The 13935-nt window shown below is 36.6% G+C and overlaps 1 long non-coding RNA gene across 1 annotated transcript in view; it reads right to left on the reverse strand.

Annotated features, from left to right (window-relative positions):
- The window catches only part of LOC103677670, a 332269-nt gene that overhangs the window by 213647 nt on the left and 104687 nt on the right, over window positions 1-13935 (reverse strand). Inside the window, exon 4 of the long non-coding RNA XR_572497.2 lies at window positions 9798-9866. This is a non-coding gene — a long non-coding RNA (uncharacterized LOC103677670). The remainder of the gene's footprint in view (window positions 1-9797; window positions 9867-13935) is intronic.

Genomic DNA, 13935 nt, shown 5'->3' on the forward strand with positions numbered 1-13935 from the left:
TGATTACTAAATGATGTTCTGATGACCTGAAAGAGATGATACTGCTTTCCAAGCTATTCAATCCACTCATCCAGCAAGGCAATTTCAGCCTCCCAGAGCTTTATGTCTTTTCGGGGATCTTATTTTTAAAAAGAACAACCTTGAAATAGTCTTCCTACCTTTCCCTTAAAAGTATTCCACAACGACATTAGAAATAAGATATTTGTTTCAAAAGAAATAAACCTTCAGAAGTAGGTCCTCATCAGATAATAAAATCATCATATTCTTATGATATTTACGTGGCAAAAATATCATGGAGTATATTTTCTGACTATAGGTAGATTATTTACCCTGGCTGCTTAATGAATTGTTTTATTTTCTACAACTGTTTTCCCTGTATTACTGTCTTAGCTTCAGAGAGGTTTTCTGAGACCAATATCCACTAACAAAAGCTGCTCTGCTGATACAAATAAAATAAAATGCAATTTTCTGAAGTTTTCAAAATACTATTGCTAATAAGTAATGAAAAGAATCTTCTCAATCTTAATTTTCTTCCATACATGTTTATTAAAATTTGGGACCTGCTACAAATTATTTATACCAAAATCTAGTGTAAGAAGATTCTGGAAAGATGGGACAACAACAAGCCATGACTTGCAAAATAAAAACAGACAGAGGAACCATAACCATACTAAATAAGCCATGGAGAACATTAGGTAACAGACTATCCTCATGAACCTCAAAATACAAAGTGGATGAAGACAAACAATAGCTACAAGACCTGATGGCATTAGCACTTGAGCAAGAGAAAGCAGAGGAAAGAAGTAGGGAATCTGATGGATCCCAGAATAAGAAAACCCCGAGAGAGCCAACAGCTAATCACCGGAAAGCACATCAAGCTGATCTGGAAACAAGAGTTAAAATCAGGAGAGGTTTTGTTCAATTCAGTATTGGATGAATAAAAAGATTCCATGAGGGGAAGTAAAGGGGTTGAGAAGTTTAGCCCCTAGAAACTGGGTACTCTTGAAATCAACTTGCCATGGCTCTTTTTTAGAAGAGAGTCCACACTGAGGACTACTTCCACTGCTGAAAGTAGTATCAAAATCAAGCAGGGTATGTGAAACAGAGATGAAGGAAATAGAAGGTCTAGGCAAAAGCGGGGAAAGGGAAGAGAACCAGGAAATCTCAGAAAGTAAGTTGCCGTCTTTTGGAAAGCTATGCAAAAACAAGAGATGAGAGAGCGCTGTGAAAGGAGAAAAGCTATTGGGGCAAAGACCCCTTCAAAAATCACAGGGAGACAAATTTCACATTAAAATGTGAACGATGAGGCTGGAAAGCTTGTCCAACTATACAGTGAAAAAGCTATCAAAAACTTGTTAGGTCATGTCAAAAGGACTCAGAAGCCTGCTTGGTCATTAAGCATTGAGCATCTTCTAACATCACAAAAAAGACATAAGCTGACGTTACATGCCTTCTAATGAAGGAATACACCAGGACCTGGAGTCTTGCCAAAGGGATCCAATCTGAGTTCAATCAATGGATTGAACTCCTGGTACCAGTTACCATTTTACAAGGACAGAGGTACATGATGATTTTGATCATGAAAAGGAAATCAGCCAAATCCACACAGTGGTAAACTTTACTAGTTGAATGTCCTGAGTTTTTTACGATATATGATGTAAGTGGGAGTTGGGGGACATAAAATGAAAAAACTGCAAATTAAAAGAGACTTTAAAAACATTTCAAGTAAAATTTTTAAAGAGGCAAGACAAAACTACACTTTCTAGGAATTCACACTTGGGTAAGAAAGCCATAAAGAAAAGAAGGAAGTGGTTACTTTCAGAGTTAGGATAAATGCTTTCCAAGACTCTAAGTATTTAAATAACTTTTATAATGAAACCATGATTCATATGACCCACAGAGACCTCTGTGATTCAAGTTTTGAGATAATTCATTACCTGACATTTGAGAACCACATTAATGAGCAAGAACTTCCCCCACTGGTGATATCTTGCTTTGTGCTGACATTCCTACAACCTGGCATGTAGTAAAGAGTCAATAATATTCACTGAAATGATCATGGCTGCTTTTCAAATTGCACATTTGGTTTTGAATTTTAAATCATCTTGAAATAGACACTTGTTCATTTGCCAGCCTCCATAAGACAACACAACTATGGTATCAGAAATTCGGCTCATTCTTTGTAATTTTACCATTAATCTGGGGGACAATTCTAACATTTGAGAAATAAGTATTAATATTGCTTTCTTGCATGAAAATTTCCATAGAAAAACAATATCAATTCATTTTAATATTTTAATCCCTTTAAACATATAAATAAGTAAGTAAAGGAATGGTAGGTAACATATAAATATAATACCCATGATACTAGACATTTAAAAATAATTTTTTTTAGTTGGAGAATAGGGAGTACAATAAGAGTAATCTTCCAGTTATCACCTGAAAAATGCACATCAAGATTTTATAAAGTAGAAAAACGATAACCAATATGAAACTTGCAAGAAAAATAATGTGTACTTATGGCTGGTTCGTTGTTAAAACCGTAGAATCTGTTTCAGGTATAGATTTGTTTTTAATTATGACCTGAGATCATCCTAGTAACTTTCATCATGGTTATTGAACTATTTTCTACACTTTTGTCTCTACTTTGTTCTTTCTCTTTAGAACTCTGACTTCATTTTTGAAAGTGTAAAATCTATCTCTACTTCCTGAATATGGCAATTACATTTAGATATTTTTTAAAGGAGAGCTATTTTGAGCTGTTACATTTACTTTTCAAAATCATTACCTTTGTCATGGACAGAGCAACTTCAGAATAGTCAGTCTCTAAAAAGTAACTGTCCTTGAGTTTTTTTCCTTGAGAATTCAAAGTCATTTTTATCCTATGCCCTAGATAATGTCTCCTGATCAATTCTATTTTGCTGTTTCTGGCATTATTTGTTTCTGAGATTTGACAAATTTATACCATCCCTTCTAGAAACAGCTTGGCAAATTAAAATAAAAAAATATATTTTAAATATATTTAAATAAAAAAAATAATATTTTAAAGTTTAAAATCACAAACTTTTCCAGTCCTAAGTGCTAATTTTGCCAGGTAAGAAGTTTTTCATACCCTCATGTTTGTGACCACAGAATATCATCCCAGCAGACCTCAGTAAATAGTGGTCAATTCAGAATAGGCAATAAATTTACTAAATTTATAATTATTAGCATTAAAATTAAAGCTATTAATTTTACTCACCCATGAAAATTTTAGATAAATCTGGAACTTAGGAACACACAAGTGGTAATAGGTAGGTAATATATTTACTTTGTTTTAATACTTGGCATCATATAAACACAGGTGATGGAAGGGAGTTAATTCTGTACAGCATTAAAACATATCCAATGGAAAAAATAACTCAGAAGTTTAGTTTTCCCAATACAAATATACACAGTGATCAGAGAGGCAGAGGCCTATAGCCAACACTCATTTAAGGAGAGCATTTAGTACAATGGCACCCCTAACTATGATACAGAAAGAGGATTTTCAAGATGCTAAGACTCAGGGCTGCTTATTGGGGCCCTGCACAAAGGTAAAGAATGCTAAAATCCATCCCATGCTCTACTTGCCAATCTCCGCACCCTGGCTTGGGATGGCTTACCCCAATATGTGTTATGATAGATAAGATGAGTCATGCCTCCAAGCAACAGCATCCTCAGAGATGGGTCTTTTCCTACTGTCACAAAGGTAATGCACCTCTGCCCTAGAACCACTGAATTAAAATATATAGGAGTGGGCCCCCATCACTTTTTTAAAAAAATTTAAATTCAATTTCCAACATATAGTACATTGTTGGTTTCAGATGTAGAGTTCAGTAATTCATCAGTGGCATATAACACTCAGTGCTCATCACCTCACGTGCCCTCCTTAATGCCTGTCACCCAGTTACCCCATGCCCTCGTTAATGCCCATGACCCGGTTACCCCATCCCTCTACCCACCACCCCTCCAGCAACCTTCAGTTTGTTTCCTATAGTCAAGAGTCTCTCATGGTTTGTCTCTCTCTCTGATTTCTTCAGTCCCTTCAATAGCTCAGCTGGTAGAGCAAAGGACTGCAGGTGACTCCCCCATCACCTTTTATTTTTAAAATCTCCTGAAGGGGGCACCTGGGTGGCTCAGTCAGTTAAGTAATGGACTCTTGATTTCGGCTCAGGTCATGATCTCAGGGCTGGGAGATTGAGTAGTCCCACATTGGGTTCCATGCTCAGCATGGAGTCTGCTTGAGTTTCTTGTCTTCTCCCTTTGCCCCTCCTCTCTTTCTCTCTCTCTCTCTTAAATAAATAAATAAATAAATAAATAAATAAATAAATAAATAAATTAAAAAAAAAAAAATCTCCTGATGATTCCTAAGGACTTCCCATAGCTAAGAGAAATTTTAGAAATAGCACTACTTCTTATACCATATCTTTTCAATACACTGGAGTTAGTGTAGGGTGGCAACATAAATGAATGAATGAATATGTTCAGCTGAACCAGAAATCTTGTATTAGAGTGCTTTATCTTCATAATACATGGGTTAAATCTAGGCAGCACAAAATCAACCGAATGACAGTTAAAAAATTAAGTCATTCTACAACATGCTAGATATACATATTATTTAACAGATAATTTGATTTTTCACCCATGGATTATATAACAAATTGGTCATTCTGACACTGTATAGGGAAAACTTTAATCACAACTTACAGAAATTATAACACTGAGAGTAATATAATGTAAGAGAGAAAAAGGAAGACACATAAATTTTGGAATACTCATAAGCAGAAGGACTTGGGGGAACATTTTATTTACATAGTCTCAAAACTGAGATTGCTGGATCAAGGAAGATAAACAAGAAGGAAAAAAGAAAAGAAAAAAATTAAGGCTCAACTAATTTAATAAACTATGGCAAAATTAAGTAAGATAAGAGCATGGATGGATTTTTCCAGGGAATCATCAACAATGGCCATAGTTAGTCTTGTGTATAAACATATCCTACAAACAATGGTAAAACAAGAGTCCTGAATGAGGTAATAGCATGGGGGAAAAAATGGTTTATAGTCGGACATTTCTTTAAAATTCCAGCTTCATCAGGTATACCTGTGTTAATCTTGTTAATTTCCTTCTTCAAGCTTCAGTTTATTCAACTACATGTCATAGGATTATGTGAGAAAGACACACAAAAATTGCCTAATAGTACAGAGTACAGAGCAAACACAAAGTAAATACTAACACTAAGCAATTGTCTTACTAATTTGCAAGATTGCTACTCCGTAACAGCATCAATCTCAAGAATACTGAGAGGGAAGCCAACTCCCTCTCTTCAGGAAAATCAGAGGCAGAGAAGATGATGCATGGAGGGTTGGGCATGGAAACTTCGCAAGCAGACAGTCAAGAAAAGAGGGCCTGATTTTAACGTCAAAATTTCAGTTGTAAGCTTAGAAACCTCCCTAAAATATTCACTTGCTTCTCACTCCTTTAAACTATAATTTGTTAGTGTATTTAAGATATTTTTTTTATTCTCTCGACTCTACCTTTTCTCTCTCTAGTTTATTTACTGTAGCGTCCCTCACTCTACAAATTCACCCACCTTGTGGAAACCCCCTATCCACTGACTTTACCACTGACCATAAACTCCTTTATGTTCTCACTTCTCTCTTTATCCAGCTGGGTATTGGGAATCCACTTCTGGTATCACTCTTTTATATAGGTTATTTATTTTCCTCGCTCCTCTCTCCCTTCACCCTTCTCTTTTGGAAACTCATAATTCTGTTTAATTCAACTCTTGACTTTTTCTGCAGTGTTGGGAGTGAGTAAAGATTTGGGTACTGTTCTGTTCTGTGCAGATGAACAGAGCAGGAGAAAGACACACAATTGTGGTCTACCTTGAAATCTGAAAATACAAGTGGACATTCAGCACTACCCTGCAATCTAGTGGCATTCTCCCAGTAAATTAACTTTCTTCTTCTCTTGGAAAACTAATTCACACCTTCTCCTAAACTCAAATTTCCATTATCTCCTCCCTCCTTTCTCACTCTCTTGATGAACTTGAGATCTGTATCACTTAGAAAATTAGAAGCAATAGCACAAAATCCTCTCCAGTGACAAATATGCTCAACCCCCTGCTTCTGTAGCCATATACTCTGCCTTCCCTCCTGTTGCAATAGTATTCTTAACCTTGTGTCTGTGTGTGTGTGTGTGTGCCTGTGCATGCGTGTGTGTGCGCACATATGCGCCATGAGACCCTTTAGCAGTCTGGTGAAGCCTATGGATTCTTTTCAGAATAATGTTCTCAAATGCATAAAACACAATGCTGAGGAATACAAAGGAAACCAATTATACTAAAATTCAACTATCAAAATGTTAAAAACCTATTGTACAGTAATACATGTGTTTCCTTACTAATGTATTATACAAGATTATCTAGAAGTAGTCTAATAACTACCATATCTTAATATAGTGAGGAGAAAAATACTTAAGATATTTCCAACAGTTGTTTTGTGATTTGAAAATATCTATATTGGTAGCCAAATCTGATATGTTGATTCATTATTGAAGGAAACATTAAATTTCAGTTAGAGATCAATAAAATAAACGTAGTTTTTTTGCCCATCTGAGCTCACAAAATTTCTGAATTCTTACCTATGGGCTTCTTGAAATCGGTGGATACCAGATTTTAAATTTCACTTATACAAAAACTGACAATATATTGGGTGAAAAACAAATTTCAAGGGATTAAAATCTGACTCTAGTGAAGCTAAACCATAGAAATCAATAATAAAAAGACAACTTGCAAATATCTCTAGATTTGGAAATTAAGAAATACTAAATAACTCATGTGTCAAATAATGAATTAAAGTAAAAATTAGAAAAAATTTAAATCTAAATTATAATTGTAACAAAAGATGAAACACCCAAAATTTTTGTGATGTAGATAAAGAAGTGTTAAAGGACATTTATAGCCTTTAAATTCAAATACAAAAACAGAAAGGAAGGGTTGAAAATTAATAAACCAAGTATCCATCTCAAGAAGTAAGAAAAAGAAAAACAAAATAAACTCAAAGAAAATGGAAGAATGGTAGGAGCAGAAAATAATGAAATAAACAAGCATACATTTAGAGGGAATCAACAAAGCCACAGACTGATTTTTTGAAAAGATTAACCTGTTGGTAAAACTCTTGGAAGAATAATCAAGAAAAACAAAAGACAACACATATCACCCAAGGAACATCACTATAGATCCTACAAACATTAAAAATACATATGAGCATGTTATAAGCAACTTTACACTGATAAAATATTGAAAATTTAAGTGGTATGGACACAATTTTAATAAAGAATATTTACAATGTGAACGAAGAAGATACAAAAATGTGAATAGTCTTGTGATTATTAAGGAAATTAAATCCATAATTAAAAACCTCTTAAAGAAAACTTCAGGCCAAGATGGCACCTGGTGAATTTTTCCAAGCATTTAAAGAAGAGTTGTCCTCAATTTTACAAAAACCCTTAGAATATAAAGGGAAAAGTGAAAACTGTTTAACTTGTTTTGGCACCATAAACTTCATATCAAAATCTGACAAGAAAACAACAAGGAAAGAAAATTAAGTCCAACCCCACCCATACACATAGACACAAAAATCCTAAACAAGATGTTAGCTAATCATATTCAATAAATACAAAATAAATAAAATATAATAATCAAGATGATAATAACCAAGGTTGTTTTAACACTTTAAAATAGCATAATTCACCACATTAACAAAAGGAAGAGGAAACAAACGTGATCTCAGTAGATGTAGAAAAAAGTTTCATAAAATTTGACATCTATTTTAATAATTTAAAAATAGCAACTAGGAGCTTCTTTAATATGATTTTTTAAATGGACAACAAAAAATATCTACAAAACATAAAATTTACCTAAGTTAACGAATATAAGATATTCATAAAAGAACTTTTTTTTCAGAATATCAGCAGCAACAATTTAGAAAATAACCTGCGCAAAGTAGTATCACTAAAGATAGCATCAACAAATATCAAATAAGCACCTTTGTTCCCATTTTCTGGTCAAGGGGAAGCCTAACGCACCCAAGGAGAAATGAACAGAAGATGGAGGTGGAGTAGGGATGGCACTTAAAGCAGTGGTGGAAGGGAGGTTGGAGCTCTTTGATAAGGAAGTGCCATAGACTGTCTAACCAAACATGAGGAAGGATTGCAGCTGCTGCAAAGATGGTGGCAGCCCTATGGCAGTGCTTCTACCAACATTTTACGTTACATTTCAAACACTAGAAATAAAAATGAATTCAAGTTTAGGAAATCAATTTGCAAGATCAGAATTATACATAGCTGCATGTTCTATAAAATCTCCCAGAACAAAAGAAGCATTTTTTAAAATAAATGTTAGGTTTATTTAGGTATAACGTAGATACAGTAAAACTGATTCCTTCCTTTGTATATGAGTTTTGACAAACATATTCAGTCATGTAACCAAGACTACAACCAAGATAGAGAGTATGGCTGTCTCCCTCAAATTTCTCTTGTGCCACTTTGTGGTCAATCTCCTCCTCTCTTCCCTAGCCTTTGGCAAGGATTATTGATATGTTTCATAGTTTTATCTTTTACAGAGGGTCACATGCCTCTTTGCTTCCAGAAATATCTTTTAAATGAATATCGGTACTGGGCAGTGGGTGGCACAGTTGGTCAAGTATCCAACTCTTGATTTTAACTCAGGTCATGATCTCAGGGTCATGAGATTGAGCCCAGAACCCATGCTGGGCACAGAGCCTCCTTAAGAGTCTCTCTCTCCCTTTACCTCTGTCCCTCCTTCCACTCTAACAGCTCCCACAAGTGCAGTCATGGGCTCTCTCTATATATATTTAAAAAAAATTTTTTTTAAAGAATATAGCACTGGGATGCCTGGGTGGCTCAGTCAGTTAAGCGTCTGCCTTTGGCTCAGGTCATGATCTCAGGGTCCTGGGATCGAGTCCCTCATCGGGCTCTCTGCTCAGCAGAGAGCTTGCTTCTCCCTCTCCCTCTGCCCCTGCCACTTCCCCTGCTTGTGCTCTCTCTGTCTCTCTCTCACAAATAAATAAATAAAATCTTAAAAAAAGCATAAAGAAAGAATATAGCATTAAGGAGGGCACATGAGGTGATGAGTACTGGGTGTTATACGCAACTAATGAATCACTGAACACTACATCAAAAGCTAATGATGTACTATACGTTGGCTAATTGAATTTAAAAAAAAGAATATAAGTATTTATAAAACACTTCAAAATTTTCTCACTACAACAGCATTTTACTATAGAAATTTCTGATAACTTCATATTCTAAGTAAAACTTTGAGTAAAAATCCTATGCACAGTATAGTCATGTGTATTAAAACAGACAAAATATTAAATACAGATAAAAATACAGTAGTCCCCCCTTATCTGTGGAGAATATGTTCCAAGACCCCCAGCAGATGCCTGAAACTGCAGATAGTACCAAGTCCTATATATACTATGTTTTTTCCTATGCACACATACCTATGATAAAGTTTAATTTATAAATTAGGCATAATGAGAGACAAACAGTAATAACTACTGATAAAAATAGAACAATTATAACAATATACTGTAATTAAAGTTATGTGAATGTGGTCTTTCTCTCAAAATATCTTACTGTTCAGTATTCACCCTTCTTGTGATGATGCGAGATGATAAAATGCCGATGTGATGAGATAAAGAGAGGTGAATGATGCAGGCAGTGTGACTGAGCGTTAGGTTACTACTGACCTTCTGACGATTTGATTCATCAGGAGGATCGTCTGCTTTTAGACTGTGGTTGACTGCTGGTAACTGAAACTGCAGAAAACAAAACCACAGATAAGTGGGAACTATGATATATGAAAATAAAGTTTAAAAGCATTTATATAGTCTCTTCTATGTGCCAGATACTTTTCTAAATACTTTAACGCGTATTAAGCCATTTCATCCCCAACTATTTTTTTAAGATTTATTTATTTATTTTAAAAAGAGAGAGAGTGAGCAAGGGGAAGGAGGGGAGCAGAGGAAAATGGAGAGAGAACCCCAAGCAGACTCCCCACTGAGCAGGGAGCCCAAGGCAGGACTCAAACTCAGGACCCTGAGATCATGACCTGAGTAAAAATCAAGTGTTGGTCATATTTAACTGATTGAGCCACCCAGGCGACCCCATCCCCAACTCTTATAAGTATTTTTACACATAACTCATTTAATCCAACAACACTATTAGGAAGCTATTATAATCCAAACTTTATGGATGAGGAAATTGGGGCTCAAATTTGCCCAAGGCAAATTTACCAAATGACTGGTAAGTGGCAGAACCGCTTGACAGACAAGTTGGTTCTATATTTGGTCTCTAAAAACAAAGTGAAAAAAAAACCCCAAAACTGAAGAAAAGAGAATATAAAGTTCAACCAAAATAGATTGGGTTATAATACCCCGGAGACAGCATCTATGTATATACACTAGTAAATTAGATTAATCACGTCAGCACACTGTATATGGAAAGGAACTTGAAGCCATCACATCAAATTCCCTCACTTGATCGCTGGGGAAACGGAGGTCCAGAGACAAATAAAAGTTTGTCCAGTATTACTAAGCCAATTTATGGCAGTAAAATACAGGCATTCTCTTCTACACTCTTTCAAAATATCCTTAATCACTTTGAAGTAGATACTCCATGCTAGTTGCCTGTCATGTACAGAGCCCTCTTCTGAAAACCCTCAAGTGTCTTCATTCTCACAGACCCATTCTGAACAAAGTTACATGAGATATGTTACACAGAGGTGATTGTGGCTTATTCCACATGGCCTTGCTAGTTCAGGATCTTTGCATGACCAAAGGGGCCTGTGAGGTGTTTATTACAAGAGCTGTACCCTATAGGGTTATTGAAGAGTAACTGGAATATCTCAGGGGGACTTTAAATGAGAGAAACAGACATAGTTGACAGGTACAAATGCAGAGGGAAACAGAAAAAGCAGAAGTCTGGAGACACTAAATTCTCTTGAGTAAGCCAAGGACTTGAGATCAAAATAAGAACTGGTATCAGAGTAAAACGAAATAGGAATATGGAAGCAAAGTTGAAGGAACCAAGTACTAGCCCTAGACTGCCGTACGGTAAAACACACCGACTTTGTTACTAGGCCAGGGCGCTTAAAGTACGGACACAGTCGAGCAGCATCAGAATCACTTGAGAACTGGTTGGAAGTGCAGATTCTCAGGGCTCACATGGATTTACTCAATCGAAAATGGGGCGGGGTCCAGCAAACTGTGTTTGTAATAAGCACTCCAGATGATTCTGATGTACCATAAAGTTCAAGAACCATAGCGCTAAGTCAGCGACTATACCCTGAACAGTAGTCTGAATGACATTCCATTTCCTTACTTTCTGACTTTCCCTAAATCCTTTAAAATAACATCTTGCGTCCTGGAGTCACCCTGCAGTTTTTGTTCCTTGCAGCGATCTAATTAACACTCACCTTCAAGTGTTAGAGAACTGTATATAATTAATCTTAATGAATTGTTTGAGCTTTAATTATTCAAAATATGCTACTCTTTTGCATATTAATTTCTTCTTTCATTCATTAATTAATTCAGTAAATATTTATTGATTGCTTGCCAGGCGCTAGACAGGACACAGCAGTGAACAGACAAAAATTCCTGCTTTTACAGAACTTAGACTATGGGGAGAAGAAACAGAAAATAAACAGATAAATAAACCAAATAGATGAAATAAGCTATGGAAAAAAATGAAGCAGAGGGTAAGGGATAGGGAGTGTAGAGCAGGTTTTATGATTTTACACTTGATCTTAGCCAAAAGGCCGAGAAGTGATTGGGTTTTATGATTTTAAAAAGGGTGGACAGGAGAGCATCTCTAAGGTGACATTTGAGCAAACACCTGAGGGCTATATGGGAGTAAGCCTTGTGGATATTTGGGGGAAAAATATTTTAGAGGCTTGTAGGCATAGCAAGGAGGCCGGCATGGCTGGAGCTAAAGGAGTGATGAGAGGTGCAGCAGATAGAAAGCCAGAGAGACTAAAAGGAGGCTAGACGGCTTAAGAGTTTATAAGTGATTGTAAAGATTTGGGGTTCATTCATTAGTTTTGTAAGGCATGGATATGTATTTCCCTAGTCACATAAACTTTGGGTTTTTTTTTTTTTTAAGATTTTATTTATTTATGTGACAGAGAGACAGCCAGTGAGAGAGGGAACACAGCAGGGGGAGTGGGAGAGGAAGAAGCAAGCTCCCAGCAGAGGAGCCTGATGTGGGACTCAATCCCGGAACGCCAGGATCACGCCCTGAGCCGAAGGCAGACGCTTTAATGACTGCGCTACCCAGGCGCCCCTGGGGTTCTTTATTTGATAGGAATAAACTGCCTCACTTGTTAACCAACATGCAAAGTATGTTGGCGCCATTTGGGAAGGCCAGATTGACCTAGTAGTTTTACGATCATAATTCCTGGCTGGCTCTGGAGAGAGTAATACCAACAGAGGGGTCTAAACCACTCGAAAAGGGAGAATCAAAAAATAAATCTCTTCGGCTGATCTGGAGATAGATGAATTCTGTGCAGCATTTTCAATAAAGTGACCTTTTCAGAGGTGAAAATGACTCTACAGAGAAAACAATTCTCTTTGGGATAGTTCATCTTTAGGTTGGGAGGATGCATGTGGTACTTTCTGAAACCTTTTGCTGCCAAGCACGTAGAAAGTTACATGAAAATGTGCAGCTCGACACATCTCTAAGACCTAAATGCATTTGAACAGATGTACCTAGAGACAGGAGTGATTGTAAATAGCACATTCCTTCATTGTACATGTTCCGTACTTTGGGGGGTCAGCAATGAACACAACAGACAGCAGTCCCAGCCATGTGGAGCTCACACATAGGATAAGGAGGCAGAAAACAACACATAAACCATAAGTAGGCAAATTTCAGGTAATCACAAGTGATATGAAAAGGGAAGCAGGGCAAAGAGTGACTTGTAGAGGTTGTGGATTTCTACTTTAGATTAACTGGTCAGGGAAGCCCTTTCTGAAGAGATGACATTTACGTTAAAACCTAAAGGATGGGGGCGCCTGGGTGGCTCAGTCATTAAGCCTCTGCCTTCAGCCCAGGGGTGTGATCCCAGGTTGCTGGGATCGAGCCCCACATCGGGCCCCCTGCTCCGCTGGGAGCCTGCTTCTTCCTCTCCCACTCCCCCTGCTTGTGTTCTCTCTCTTGCTGGCTGTGTCTCTCTCTGTCAAATAAATAAATAAAATCTTAAAAACAAAATAAGACAAAACAAAAACCTAAAGGATGAGAAGCCAGCCTTGCAAAGATCTGGGGGCCAAGAACAATTTGAATGGTTTATGGTCCACAATAATCCTTAACACTTATATTGTGATCTGTGGCTTTCACTTCTGTTTCATCTACACTGATATGATTTTTTTTATCCTCACAATATTACTGTAGACAATGTACAGTTGATATTATTTGGCCTATTTTGCAAATGAGAAACTAGGTTTCAGAGAGGTCTAAGGGCTTGCCAAAGACAGGATCAGTAGATGGGCCTTGGCAGGCGTTGCTTCCTGACCCAGTTTGTCACTACTGTGATTCTAAAGAAAATGAATATTCTCAAGTTGAGTAACACCAGTGTTACATAGAGGACAAAAAACAAGAACAAAATTACATTTAGGTTTCAGTTATTTGTAAAACATAAAAGCTAAGTAATTTTTTAACTACATTTTTTAATTGCTCTTTATTTTTCATTTAAGAGTTTTAGTTTTGGTCATCTAGGTTTGAGGGGTGATAGTCTTTTCTTAAACTGCCTTAATTTGAGGGTGCCTGGGTGGCTCAGTAAATTAAATATCTGCCTTCAGCTTAGGTCATGATCCCAGGGTCCTGGGATCA

The sequence above is a fragment of the Ursus maritimus genome, unplaced genomic scaffold, assembly GCF_017311325.1.
Source record: "Ursus maritimus isolate PB19 unplaced genomic scaffold, ASM1731132v1 scaffold_20, whole genome shotgun sequence".
NCBI classification, from domain to species: domain Eukaryota; kingdom Metazoa; phylum Chordata; class Mammalia; order Carnivora; family Ursidae; genus Ursus; species Ursus maritimus.